At 33.9% G+C, this 13,965-nt stretch overlaps 2 non-coding genes across 2 annotated transcripts; one reads left to right on the forward strand and one right to left on the reverse strand.

Annotated features, from left to right (window-relative positions):
- The first annotated feature begins 3,039 nt into the window (after positions 1-3,039).
- Positions 3,040-3,112, forward strand: TRNAK-UUU (transfer RNA lysine (anticodon UUU)). Its single transcript has one exon. It is a non-coding gene; the product is annotated as a tRNA-Lys (tRNA).
- A 10,387-nt stretch (positions 3,113-13,499) lies between these two features.
- On the reverse strand, positions 13,500-13,628 carry LOC126021223 (small nucleolar RNA SNORA51). Its single transcript, XR_007499820.1, has one exon. It is a non-coding gene; the product is annotated as a small nucleolar RNA SNORA51 (small nucleolar RNA).
- Positions 13,629-13,965: the final 337 nt, after the last annotated feature.

The following is a 13,965-nucleotide window of genomic DNA, read 5'->3' on the forward strand; positions in this document are numbered from 1 at the left end:
TCTTGAGAATGTTCCTCTCTCTCCTATCATATCCTCTACCCATCTCAGGACCTCTAAATAAAAACTAATTTAAAAATATATAATATATAAAATATACACTCAGAAAAAATAGTATTTAAATATTCTATTTCAAAATTATTTAAACAAATTAATAGATTATTGGTAATTTTCTTCTCTATAATTTTATACAGAAACTAACAAAACTTAAAATATTAAATTATTTTAGGTAACTAATTTGTAATTGTGGTTAGAGAGCAGTAATCAGACATATATTCAATACATACCAATTTTTAGCATGCTACAATAATTATAAATAAATTAAATCCAGTATAGTACTACACATGAATTAATACTGACTTCTAGAGCCACATTACTTAGATTTAGTAAGCAGAGGCAGTGACCTAACAGCCAGTGTGGCTCTAAGTTTTGTGCTTGAAATGTCTCCCTCACCTAATTCTTTTGTTTTGTTTTGTTATGTTTTTTGGGGTGGGTGTTTGTTTGGGTCACACCCAGCAGCACTCAGGGGTTACTTCTGGCTCTGCACTCAGAAGTCACTTCTGGAAGGCTCAAGGGACCATATGGGATACCAGGAATTGCATGCTTCGAACCCTGCTTCTATCCCCAGTGTTGTCCATGGTCTCCAAACCAGTGATCATATCTGAGTACAGACCTAGGAACAACAGCCTGTAAGTTTGGTAAATGTAATGAAGAAAAAGAAATAGGGTCCTTTTTAATATGTAATATGTTGATATGATGTGCCACTCTACTAATATCTGCCCCAGTTTCAATAACAGGTGTTCTTTTAGAAAGGTCATAGGAAGAGACATTGATTAAACAGAAAGGCATAAGATGATTGAGACAGAGATTGGGAAAATAGGTTACCAACTAATAAAATGTCATAGATTTCTAATAACCAAGTAGAAGGTAGGGAAGAAGCATAGAATAGAATTTCCCTCAAACTATAGAGTCAACTATACTGATTCTGGATTTGAGCTTGAACCTCTGGCCAACTGATTATGAGAGAATTTGTTTCAATTGTTCTAAAGTCACTCTTTTGCGTTAATCTGTTATTCAATTTGTGGCAAACAATTTAGTAGATGATCATAATGATAGATGTAATTTTCTGCTATAAATCCTTATCACTCAACTATCTTTATTGTGACATTTATCAGAACAGAAAATATGGTTCATGACAGGTGGTGACCTATAAAATCACACCTTGCTCCTGATTTTATAAAGAATATGTTTGTGCTTGTTGATAAACCTCAAATGGCTAGAGTGTATGCTTTGATGTGGGAGACTATGGTTTTATTCTTAGCATCAATAGAATGAACCCCTGAATAGCACACCAGAAATAATTTCTGAGCCCAATTATGTATTATCCCCCAACACAACTAATAATATTATTATATTATTATTTTATTTTACTTTTATCAATTATGTTTGCAATAGCAATTTAGTAGAAAAAAACTATAATTTAGGTATAGTCCCTTCTAATTAGGTCAGAAAGATAGTCCATCAAGGTGAACTTGCATGTGGTTGACCAAAGATCAATTCCTGACACCATAAATGGTCCCCCGAGCACTTACATGAGTAATCCCAAGCACATTTTTAGAAGCCCTACACAGCACCATGTGTGGCAAAACAAACAAACAAAAAACAACAACAACAACAAAAACAAAAAACGAAAAAAAACTTACAGAAAATGCCTTTCTACAATTTAAGATAACTGAGCATTTTTTATCTTTGGTCAGTGAATCAGTAGGTTAAATTCTTAGCAACTCATGAATTGAGAAGTTTATTTTTATTTTGTATTATTTTATATACTTCTAAGTTAAGTTAGCTAATATTTATTAAGAATATTTACACTTGGGCCCGGAGAGATAGCACAGCGGCGTTTGCCTTGCAAGCAGCCGATCCAGGACCAAAGGTGGTTGGTTCGAATCCCGGTGTCCCATATGGTCCCCCGTGCCTGCCAGGAGCTATTTCTGAGCAGACAGCCAGGAGTAACCCCTGAGCAACGCCGGGTGTGGCCCAAAAACCAAAAAAAAAAAAAAAAAGAATATTTACACTTAAGTTTGGAGCCATATGAATAGTAGAGGAGTGAATGTGCTTGCCTGTAGCATATGAAAAAGTTTCCATAAGATGATTCTTGGAATTGTATATAAAAGTGTTTCCTTAGGATTGTTCTGTGACTTTTGCCCCACCTAACCCTTCCAGGTGGGGTGCTGTGGAGTTGGCAATAAATAGCTTGAGGGACAGGAGTGAGGGGCCTTCTGTGAAAAGCTGCTGGCTGCAGGAGGATTCTCTGGCTCTCCTTGCCCGATCTTTTAAACCCTATCGTTCTTGTCTGTGTGGATTATTACTTGCTGCGGATAAATATTACCAAGGCCTTCCCCCGAAAGGGGACAAGGGGATGGGAAGTAATTTCTCATTCTGGGGACTGTTCTTGGATTCACAAATACCCAGCCAAAAAGCATTAATAGAATTTTAGGCTACAGGTGTAAAGTATATTTTGCAAAAATATGTTTTTGAAAAGGGCTGGTATATTAATTTTCACTTTTATTACGTTGGCGCATGAAAATATTTAAAAAAGGGGGAAATGTGGTGTACCCCAAGACCCACCCATTTCTGGGAGGGGTCTAGGAAACCGAATAATAGGTGTAACCCTACCTGCAAGACCTCCCATTCCTGGGAGGGGTCGGGAAAAAGTTAGATAAGCCTGGAACGAAAGGGATTCGGCCCTTTTTGTCTCTTGGCCGGCTTTTGGATCGTTGGGCTGCATTGAGCCCAAAGGAAAGATGGCTAACAGGAAATAAGATGCAGGGCTAGCAAAATAATGCTGTGCTTGAAAGGTTGACATAGGCCACACACCTGTGGTGGCTAGGGCATGAATAAAGATGATTCTTCCTGAAAAAAAAAAAAAAAAAAAAGGCAGCGGTGAAGCCCCTCCAGCATCGGAATGCCCAGAGGGGAAAAGCGGCTGGGCTCGGCTCGGCTGGAATCTCGGCTGGGATCGGCTGGGCTGGGCTCAGTTTGGCCCGGATAGCTCAGTCGGTAGAGCATCAGACTTTTAATCTGAGGGTCCAGGATTCAAGTCCCTGTTCGGGCGCCATCTGCAAGATATCTTCGCCGTTATCTTGGCTGGGTATTTGTGAATCCAAGAACAGTCCCCAGAATGAGAAATTACTTCCCATCCCCTTGTCCCCTTTCGGGGGAAGGCCTTGGTAATATTTATCCGCAGCAAGTAATAATCCACACAGACAAGAACGATAGGGTTTAAAAGATCGGGCAAGGAGAGCCAGAGAATCCTCCTGCAGCCAGCAGCTTTTCACAGAAGGCCCCTCACTCCTGTCCCTCAAGCTATTTATTGCCAACTCCACAGCGCCCCACCTGGAAGGGTTAGGTGGGGCAAAAGTCACAGAACAATCCTAAGGAAACACTTTTATATACAATTCCAAGAATCATCTTATGGAAACTTTTTCATATGCTACACTTGCCTTGATGTGGCCAAACTGGTTCCATCTATGGCATCAAATATAAGAGTGATTCGGGATGGCCAAATACCCTGCAACCTTCCCCCATTGGGAAAAAAAAGAACACAAATTTTTGTCTGCAATTAAAGTGGACATGTGGGGCCAGTGAGATAGCATAGAAGTAGGGCATTTGTCTTCCATGCAGAGAGACAGTGGTTCGAATCGCGACATCCCATATGGTCCCCCGAGCCTGCCAGGAATTATTTCTGAGTGTAGAGCCAGGAGTAACCCCTGAGTGCTGCTGGTGTGACCCAAAAAACAAAACAAACAAACAAAAAAGTGGACATGTTTTCACATGCTATCAGTGACCACTTTGGGATTGAAATTTAAACTATGTAAAATAAGCTGAGCAATTATTGTGTTGTGGAAATGTATAAAATTTAATAACAGATTCTTGAAAGATATTTATTTTCCCAGGTATATTATAAAGGAAAGATTTTACCATTTCAATCTATTTATGTTTATTAGTCTATCCAATTCTCTACTGTTTCCAGTTTGGTCTTTAATTTTTTTCAATCATGTATATATTTTATATTAAAATTAACATTAATCAATTATAGTATTTTAATATTTCATTTTACTATCTGGTAACTATAGGATTTTTAATACTTTAAAATTATCTATTTCCATGTAATTTTCTTTTTTTAAATCAATCTTTCCAGAGATCTTTGAATCTCATTAATTATTTGAAGGATATGTTTTGGGTTCAGTTACTCTTTACTGTTGTTTATGCTGATGTTATTTTTGCACTGTATTTCATGGATCTTTGCCCTCCTTCCTCTTGCTTATTTGAGATGCTCTATTGCATTATATCTAACCTCATGAATTAAATGCTTAACTGTTTCATCTTTCATCTTTCCCTTCCCTAGAACTCTTGGGTCATTTCTTACAAGAGTAGAAAATGGCACAATGTGTCTCCATAGGAATCTTACTTCTGGTTAAAGAATGTAGTGATCTATTAATGTGAAAAATGTCCCATATTTATCATGAATTGTACTTTATTAATGTATAGAGACATTGAGGAATCTGAAGTAGATCATGTAAAAATAAGTTACTTGACTTATGTATCCATATATTAGTGTGTAAATAGAGGAAATGCAAGCTGGAAGCAAGACAGATATTGACTTTTACCTTCTATATATAGGATTTTGTTTAATAAAGTCACAAATCCTCATGAGAAATTTTTAGTATGACTATAGGCTCAAAAAATGGTCTACGTTATTTCCTTCCCATTCTGTAATCTTCAGATATCTTCTGAGTCCCAATGAGATTAAATGAGTTCTTAAATATATGTCAACTAGATGATGAAAAGAGGAAAGTTAATATGCCTTCAGTAACAACAGTGCAAATCACAGTGCCTAAAAGGAAAAAAAGAGAGAGAGTGAGAGAAGAAAAAATGTTTGCCATAGAGGAAGGTAGTATGTTCTAGAGGGCCCGAGGGAAACTGGGGACATTGGTGGCAGAATGGCAATGAAATGGGTGTTGAAACACTGTATGACTGAAACTCAATCATGAACAACTAATGCATCTCATTATTATTGAATTAAAATATTCATTTAATAAAAATAAAATAATATATGTCAGATATTGTTTTAAGCAATAGAGATATAATAATGTAGAATATGATCTGTTACTGATCTCCAATTCTAAACCTGCACATAATATGTCATTTAGACCACCAGCTGTCATTTATTGAATATCTTATTTCTAAGAAAATATTTGACTTCTTACTAATTTTTTAGGAATAAAACCAATAAAATTCTTTCTGTCCTTAGAAAAGGTACCATAATTTTTTATAAATACATTCATAGGAATTTTATTTCTTATAATAAATGTAAATAGATGGATATTTGAGTAGTAGAAAATGCCAATAGCCTAAGTGAGATCATAGATGGATAACGGTGTCAATTTTTATAATACAAAACATATTTGAAAGGGTGATTTGAGGGAGAGAGTCTAGTTCAAATATTTATACCAGTGCTAGAAAATGCTTTGGAACTATATATGAAGTATTTAAATAAGCATATCCATCCTTCATTTTTGAAGGGCCTATTCTCAAATTTACAGTAACAGAAATAAGAAAAATAACCTATTAGTTTATATCCTGTTCTAGCCCACCACCATGATAAGAATAAATTGTACTGAGCCTTAGTTGATAGTTGGACAATATCATGTTACTCACAGACAATCTGATAATAAAGTGTTAAAGGGGCCAGAGTGAAATCACAGTGAATAGGACATTTGCATTGCTCATGGCCTACATGGGTTTGATTCCTAGCATCCCATATGGTTCCTGAGACTGCCAAGAGTGATTTCTGAGTGCAGAGCTAGGAGTAATCTCTGAGTGCCACCAATTTTGGCCCTTAAAATAAAAACAAATAAAAATAAAGAGTAATAAAGTGTTGACAGTCTTATATAATTCAACACATCAAATGCCTGAGTTGAAACTGACATATTTGCAGATGGCGGCATCTAATCGTGTGTCAGATAGCAAACTCGCAGTACTAACACACACACTTTCATAATGAAAAAAAAATGTTAAGTTGAAGAACCATCTGTAAGTAAGAGACCATCTGTACAAGTATCATCCCCAGGAGAAATATTTAGGCAGAAGAAAAAGACTCTGGAATCACATTCTAATTAATATCAATTAAAGGCATGGTAATGAATGACCTGACCCAGGAAGTATGAAAATAAACTCAGCTGTTTTCTCTGAAATAGTCTTAGCTCTAAAGCTATATTTTCTAAAAACTTGATAAATGATTAACAGTAGTTGCTTATTCTTCTTGTTTATTTTTCAATAACCTTAAAATTAACATACTGAAAAATCAAAGTTCTACAAAGTTCTGATTATTGGCTCTGCAGTGTTGCTCGATTTTATTTTAATACAAAATGTAAGCATTATTCTTGATATTTTCAAATTGACATTTCCCTGATTATTTATTCCAATAGTCAATATTTTGAAGGCCTATTATATTCCTATAAGTCTTCAAGATGGTAAAAATGCAGAAAGAAAGAAAATCAATAAAAATGTTGTTGCTTTGGAAGCTTATTTTGCTAAATTTCCTAATCTCTTCTCAGGTGGGTTTTCATACATTGTGGTCAGACAAGATTTATCTCAGAATTTATACAGAATGGTAAAATATACACAAATCACTATAAAAAAAAACAAAATATGATAGCATACATGGATGCTAACTATTTTTTTAATAAAATTTAGTACCCTTTTTTATTTTTTTAATTTGTTTTTGTACCACACCCAATAATGCTCAATAATCTCTACTGGCTTTGAATTCAGTAAATTTAGAATTTATTGATTCTAAAAAATAAATATGGTATATGAAGACAATTTGGTCTCTCAGTCCATGGCCGCATCCTTTTCTCTCTCATCATTCCTGGCAATGCTCATATTGGGTGCATGGAAATGAACCTGGGTCAGCCATATGCAAGGTAAATGCCCTAGCCACTGTAGTATTTGGGAATTAATAAAACATTTCTCAACATAGTAAAGACCAATGCAATAAGTCCAGAATTACAATTATATTTATGTGGCTGAAGATATCATAGATCAGATAATGTATTTGCCTTATAGACAGCAATCTAGTTTTGATCCCCAATACCACATAGTCCACTCCAAGAACTGACAAGAGAGATCCCTGAATATAGACTCAGCAGTAAGCTTTGAGCACAACCACTGGGACTCAAACAATCTTCTCAAGTAAAACTCATATTCATTAATAACAACTTAGATTGACCACTACTATTAGCATACCAAATTTTACTAGATATTTGCCATAAATATAAATATTATGCCAAGAATTTCTGTCAAAAAGTGGAATACAAACTTTCAGAGATTTTCTTAGGTAAAAATAATAGTATTTCTTGGGTTAATAGATTTACAGTAGTATTTATGTTTATGATTCTAGTGTACACGTTACCATATTTCAACATAATCTAAGTGCCTGACCTTCCACCAATGTCCTAATATTATATCTATTCTAAATAATCTTTCACCCACACTTTGTCCCCCAGTCTTACCATTTAAGAATCTCTATAAAAAGTATAGTATGGTAATAATATCCACAGATAATAGAGATGAGATTTGAAAGAACCAGCCCCCATGGTATGAAGCTTACCACATAGAGTGGTGAACGCAGTTAGAGAAATAACTACACTAACAACTATCATGACAATGATAGTGAAAGAGAGAAGTAGAGTGCCTTAAATTCAGGCAGAGAGTGAGGGAGCAAGAAGATGAGGGAATTGGTGGTGGGAATGTGGCACTGGTGAAGGGGAATATAATTTTATGACTGAAACCCAACTAAAACATATTTGTAACCATGGTGCTTAAGTAAAGATATTAATAAAAAATTAATAGCATGGAGGTAGGGTATTTGCCTTACATCCAGAAGGATGGTGGTTCGAATCCCGGCTTCCCATATGGTCCGCTGTGCCTATCAGGGGCGATTTCTGAGTCCAGAGCCAAGAGTAACCCCTGAGCACTGCCGGGTGTGACAGCCCCCCCAAAAAATAAAAATAAAGTGACCATCTTTATAAAAATGAAAAGAATCTCAGTTATGTAATTCATGGTCAGGAATGCATCATTATTCAGAATTTTGGTATAAACAGACAGCTCAGAAATAAATATGCTTAGCTAAAAAGATGATAGTCTGATAAGAGGAGTTGAAAGATAATTTATGGCCCTTAATTATGAATTACTAGAATGCAGATACCCTTAAGGAACACCCTATTGGAGGTTTTATGTCTGTCACTACCCCCCAAAAACAATGCAGTTACTTTTGCATTAACTGCCCCCAGACCCCTTTGTTAAGTAAAGGTATAACCTGCTTAGGTTAGCATACATAGGCAAAAAAAATTTGTTAATGTTTACATTCTCCTTGAGTATACTGGTCCCAAACAATAAATAGTATAAATTAGTATAATCTGGGCTGTCAGTCCACAACTTCATCCTTTTTTCACTTAAAAATGTCTGGTTTTCTTAATCCTGATAGCATCCTTTCTTCTGTCAGGCCCATTCGTCAAGGACCTAGTCCCAAACACAGGAATCCAATGTGACTGTATGAATAAGAGAGTTTCCCTTGAATGCAGCCAAGCCAGGTTTGATCTCTAGCATCTCATATGGTTTCCCAAGGAGTTCCAGGAGTCATTTCTGAAAGTAGAACCAGGAGTAACCTGTGAGCATCACCAGATATGTCCTCACAACAAAAAAATGAATTTATCATTGTTCAATAAATCTCTATTCCTTTGTTTTTATATAACATAGATGAATGAGTCATCCAGTATTTTTTTAGTCCTCTGTGTTTCACTTAGCAAGGTAGGTATCTTATAGTTACATACAAGTTACAATGAACTCAAGATTTCATCTTTTCTCATATTTGTTTAGTATTCCTTGTGTGTGTGTGTGTGTGTGTGTGTGTGTGTGTGTGTGTCTGCTGTGTGTGTGGCTTCTTTTTTCAGTTGTTATTGAAAATTTCAGTTGTTCTTATATTCTGGCTATTGTACAGATACTCAAGTATAGTTGTGCAAATATAATTAGTTCCTTTAGAATTCATGTTTTGGGACTAGGTGCCAAGAAGTCATATGAAAGCTTAAATCACTGTCATAATCAAATAAAACAGTCACTCATACAAACAGAACAGAACTGAGAAGCTAAATTTAAATTCCCACATTTCCTGACTGTTTATTTTTGAGTAGTGACAATTATGCCAAAATAAATAGAGAAAAATAAAGCTAAATCCATGAAAGTATATTTTCAAAATCAGTAGGTCAATGGATAAACTATTTGTCAAAATCTTGACCCAAAAGAAGCAAAAATAATTCTATAAGGCATTTTACTGCTTATTAAAAATAAAAAATATTTTTTTATTTTAGAAATTGAGAAAAGGGCCCTAAGAGGGGATAACTAAAGTAAAATGTATATTCAATGTAAGAATCAAATAATCAGTCTAAATTTTCCATCTTCAATATCAGGCTTTCTGCCATTCCTTATGCTAAGCATAGTATGATACAAGAATATCAAAACTATTATGGTTAAGCAAAAAATATTGTTCATTCTTAAGACTATTAATGGACTATGTATAAATAGATATAAATATCACACTATGTCAAATAATCATTAAAAATCCCATAACATTAAAATTTTTAGTATCATTACTTATATAACATTACATAAGTATTTTTGGTTTCTTTATTGGATGGAGGGATTATCTAATGGCTCCACAGAAAGGGAGAAACTATCCCCAATATTTAACTGATAAGGAGTTAATATCTAAGATATACAAGGCACTGGTGAAGGGGATGTTCTTTATTTTTTTATAACTGAAACCCAACTATAAATATGTTTGTCATAACGGTGCTTAAAAAAGATATTATTATTTAAAAATGTATATTGTAAGTTATTTCACAATATAAATGTAATTTGTAAATTCATAAAAAAGAATCGATATTTGAAGATAAAGTTGTAGCAAAATATTCACTGATATGGAAAAGTGTTCACGATGTTATTAATAAATTTAAAGACTGGACAATACATTCTCAAATATATTATTATCCATATATAGATATATAGATATATCATCGTATCAAGAAAGAGAAAGAAAAAATATAGTAGTTTTAATTGAAAGATAGAAACTTGATTATGTATAGTTATTTCAAATTGCACATAAATGTATATACATTCATTGATAAACAAGCTTTTGAATCTACTTTAAATAGTATTTTTATTTTAAAGCAATATTCTTATCCTGTACATTTTATGTCTTATACACAATTATAAATTTTAAAATATTATATTTAATTTTGCAATATAGCAGTAAATCACAAATAAAAAGCAGAAATGTCAGAAAAACCTCATGTTCCATAACCTTATACTTTTCTTTTTTGTTTTGTTTTTTATTTGTTTTGTTTTTTGGCCACACCCATTTGATGCTCAGGGGTTACTCCTGGCTAAGTGCTCAGAAATTGCCCCTGGCTTGGGGGGACCATATGGGACACCGGGGGATCGAACCGCAGTCCTTTCTTGGCTTGCGCTTGCAAGGCAGACACCTTACCTCTAGCGCCACCTCACCAACCCCTAGATACTTTTCTTAAGCATTTTTCACGAAAATCAGGTGAGTTCAGTGGGATAACATTATCTATTAATATAAGAATATGACACTCAAGTAGGATTCTAATGGTAAACATAACAGTTCATTCAATTCTTTCCAAAGATTGATTTGGGCTAAAATTAAACTTCATAGTCTCTTAATGAGCATAATTATAGTAAACTCAACTGATTATACAATTTGAATTTCATCTATAAAAATCACTGATAGCTTGGATTTTTTCTTAATTTATAACTATTCTAGTTCTGCCTTCTAAACTATTTGATATTCAAGATCCACCTGGAACTAGCTAATGTGATTTTTTATATGACAAGCTTTAAATATTCATGATAAAAAAAAAAGAAGTCTCTGTGCCAAGGCAGAATAAAGAAGTATTGGCAAAGTGCAGACAACATAAAGCCTTTAAGAAATGCATCTCTTTGATATCATGGTACATTTCAGTTTCCTAAGGAGCTACAGGTTAGAAAAGATAGATGCAAGCAACTGGTCTCTTATTTTTACTCTCTACTGAAAAAAAATACATTCTCTTATTTCCTTTGATGTGTGAGCCCTGCGGCTTACAGGAGTTTGTTCAAAATGGATGTGAATTTTTTCCCTCAGTAACTGCTTCCTCTATTACAAAAGTACCTAATGAGAAAAATGAATTATCAACGACTATATATTAATATATAATTTCATAATACATAAAAATTAAGTCTAACAAATATTTATAACTTTCTTTTTAGCAGCTAGATATCTATTATATGCATACATATATAATGCTAAAGAAATTAAAAGATGTGCTAAATTTTAGTATGCAGTACACATAAATATCTGACATATAGGCCAAATCTATCCAAAATACTACAAAGAAGCATGTAATGAATTAGTTTGGAATTTCTGTAAAACAAAGTAATAATAATAATTTATCATAGGGCTAGGGAGAGGAATGAAGTGTTTGCTTCACATGTGGGAGGTCTGAGTTCAGTTCCCAGCACCAGATGGGAAATAGATGACAGACAGACATATAGACAGAAAGATAGGTAGATTATAGATAGAGATGATAGATAGATAGATAGATAGATAGATAGATAGATAGATAGATAGATAGATAGATAGATAGATAGATAGATAGATAGATAGATAGATGATAGAGAGATAAATAGATAGATGTATGTAGATATACATATAAACTAGGGAGTGTACTACATTTCAGGTTGTACTCAGATTAGAATTTAGACTCTACACAAAGATTACTAGAATATATAATCAAATAAATATTATTATTTTCAGTATGAAGAAAGAATATATTAATAAGAAAGGATAAATCAAGAAAAAGTTGTCCAAAAAGAAAAATATTCAGGATAATCCAGAAGAATTTATACACTGGTTTTAGAAATAAGGACCCAAATTCTCTCATAAGCAGAGAGTAACTAAAGACATTGATCATCCAATTCTTTTCTCTTGGATAGGTCCTTAAGGCATCTTTCCAACACGAAATTGTTCTATCATTTTTATGAGATGAAAGAAAATTCATTTATACCTACAGTGAAAACAAACCCTAGTACTTTAACAAAGAATTCAGACTACCAAGCCATATTTGTGAGTTGGGGTGAGGAAGCAGTGAGAGGGTTGGGACAGACTAAAAGCTACATAAAATACAGTATTTGGGGCACTTTAGTATTGTTGTGATACTGCTGTGACTTGTACACAGAAAATATAAATATTAACACTATTGGAAATTATATTACCTCATTAACAAAAAAGGAAATAACAAGATGGGAAAAATGTATGAAATAATTTGAGTGTTTGTGGTACATGTGTTGCATGCAAGAGACCTGGACTATATCACCAGTACAATGGGGCCCCAGGAAACACTCAGAAGCAAGCCCTGAACACTGAGCCAAGAGTAGACCCTGAATAGACCTGGTGTGACCCATTAAGATATATACATATATAAAAATTAAAATTTTTGAAGGCATAAGCAATAGTGCAGTGGTAGGAAGTTTGGGGCTTCTATCCCCAGCATCTCATATGGTCCCCCAGAGCCAGGAGCAATTTCTGAGTGCAAAGTCAGGAGTAACCTCTGAGCATCATCGGGTGTGGCTCAAAAACAAACAAAAAAATTAATTATTTTTTTAATTTTAAGAAAAATATTTACTCATACTAATAGAAACATTCTACTTTATCTGAACTTTGAATATTTTTAAAGATAATAATTTTAAATATGAGATAACAAATTAATCTTAAGGATTTATTTTGATAAGAGTGCCCACAGGGCATTATCTAAGGAAGTGCTCGCAAAATTAATTTCTGGGCTTGCAAAGCTGAGAACCCGATGCAATAATGAAATGACCTTATTAAAAAAAAATGCCTCTGACCTTGTCTAAATTACTAACTGGTTTCCCAGGTTTTATTTCCCCAACTGTAATAGTTACTATAACTCATATAAAAATAATAACAAGCTAGAAAAAAAAGTGGGGACTAGAATTTATATACTACTTTTTGATTCCTAACTTATACCTCAGAAATATTTTCTCAGTCAAAGGCAATTCTGTTTTCCTATATTTTTTTTGGTTTTTATCCAGAGCATTATCTGATAATAAATTATTCAAAACTCCCACATGGGAGTCACATCAATAGATAATGTATCATAAACTCTTCTAAATCCATTGGTATGCACTTAACGGGGATTATATTGATAACATATTTAATTATCATGTATATAGAAGTAGATCAGAAAATACAAAATAAAATATACCAATATACTAGTGTAAAAAAAGGAAGAAAGACTAATTTTAGTATCAATCACTTAAAATGCTATTTTCTTATATAAAAGTGAGTTATATAATAGCTTTTTTTTTGTCTGCCAATTCACAATACAGACCAGGCAAAGGGCTTGGGTTGAGGTGTATATGGGGTGCATTTATTGTACCTCCTCTTTCTATACAGTATAATAACTTTAATCAGTTGTCTGGTGCAGGAGTTTGTTGTCTAGTAGGCTTAGGTGCAGTCTAAGAATTTTAATTTGATAGAACTGGAGTGTATGTCTGCAGCCTCACCACCCCAACTATCTCCTCTGATCTTGGAACTCAGCAGGATCAAGCCTTGTTAGTACTTGGAAGGGAGAATAGTAAGCATTTCATTCAGCAAAGTAAGTCAAAACTTATCTTACTTATCTGTGGTATACAGAGAAACAAAGTAAGAAAAAAGACAATATCAAATGTTTAGCCCAGAGTAAAGAACTGAAAATATCAAATAAGGTTTTGGGGTGTGAATGGGGGGGGGCGAAATGGGAGAAGAAATGAATTAGAAATAGCGGCCAG

The sequence above is a fragment of the Suncus etruscus genome, chromosome 10 (genome assembly GCF_024139225.1).
Source record: "Suncus etruscus isolate mSunEtr1 chromosome 10, mSunEtr1.pri.cur, whole genome shotgun sequence".
NCBI lineage: Eukaryota > Metazoa > Chordata > Mammalia > Eulipotyphla > Soricidae > Suncus > Suncus etruscus.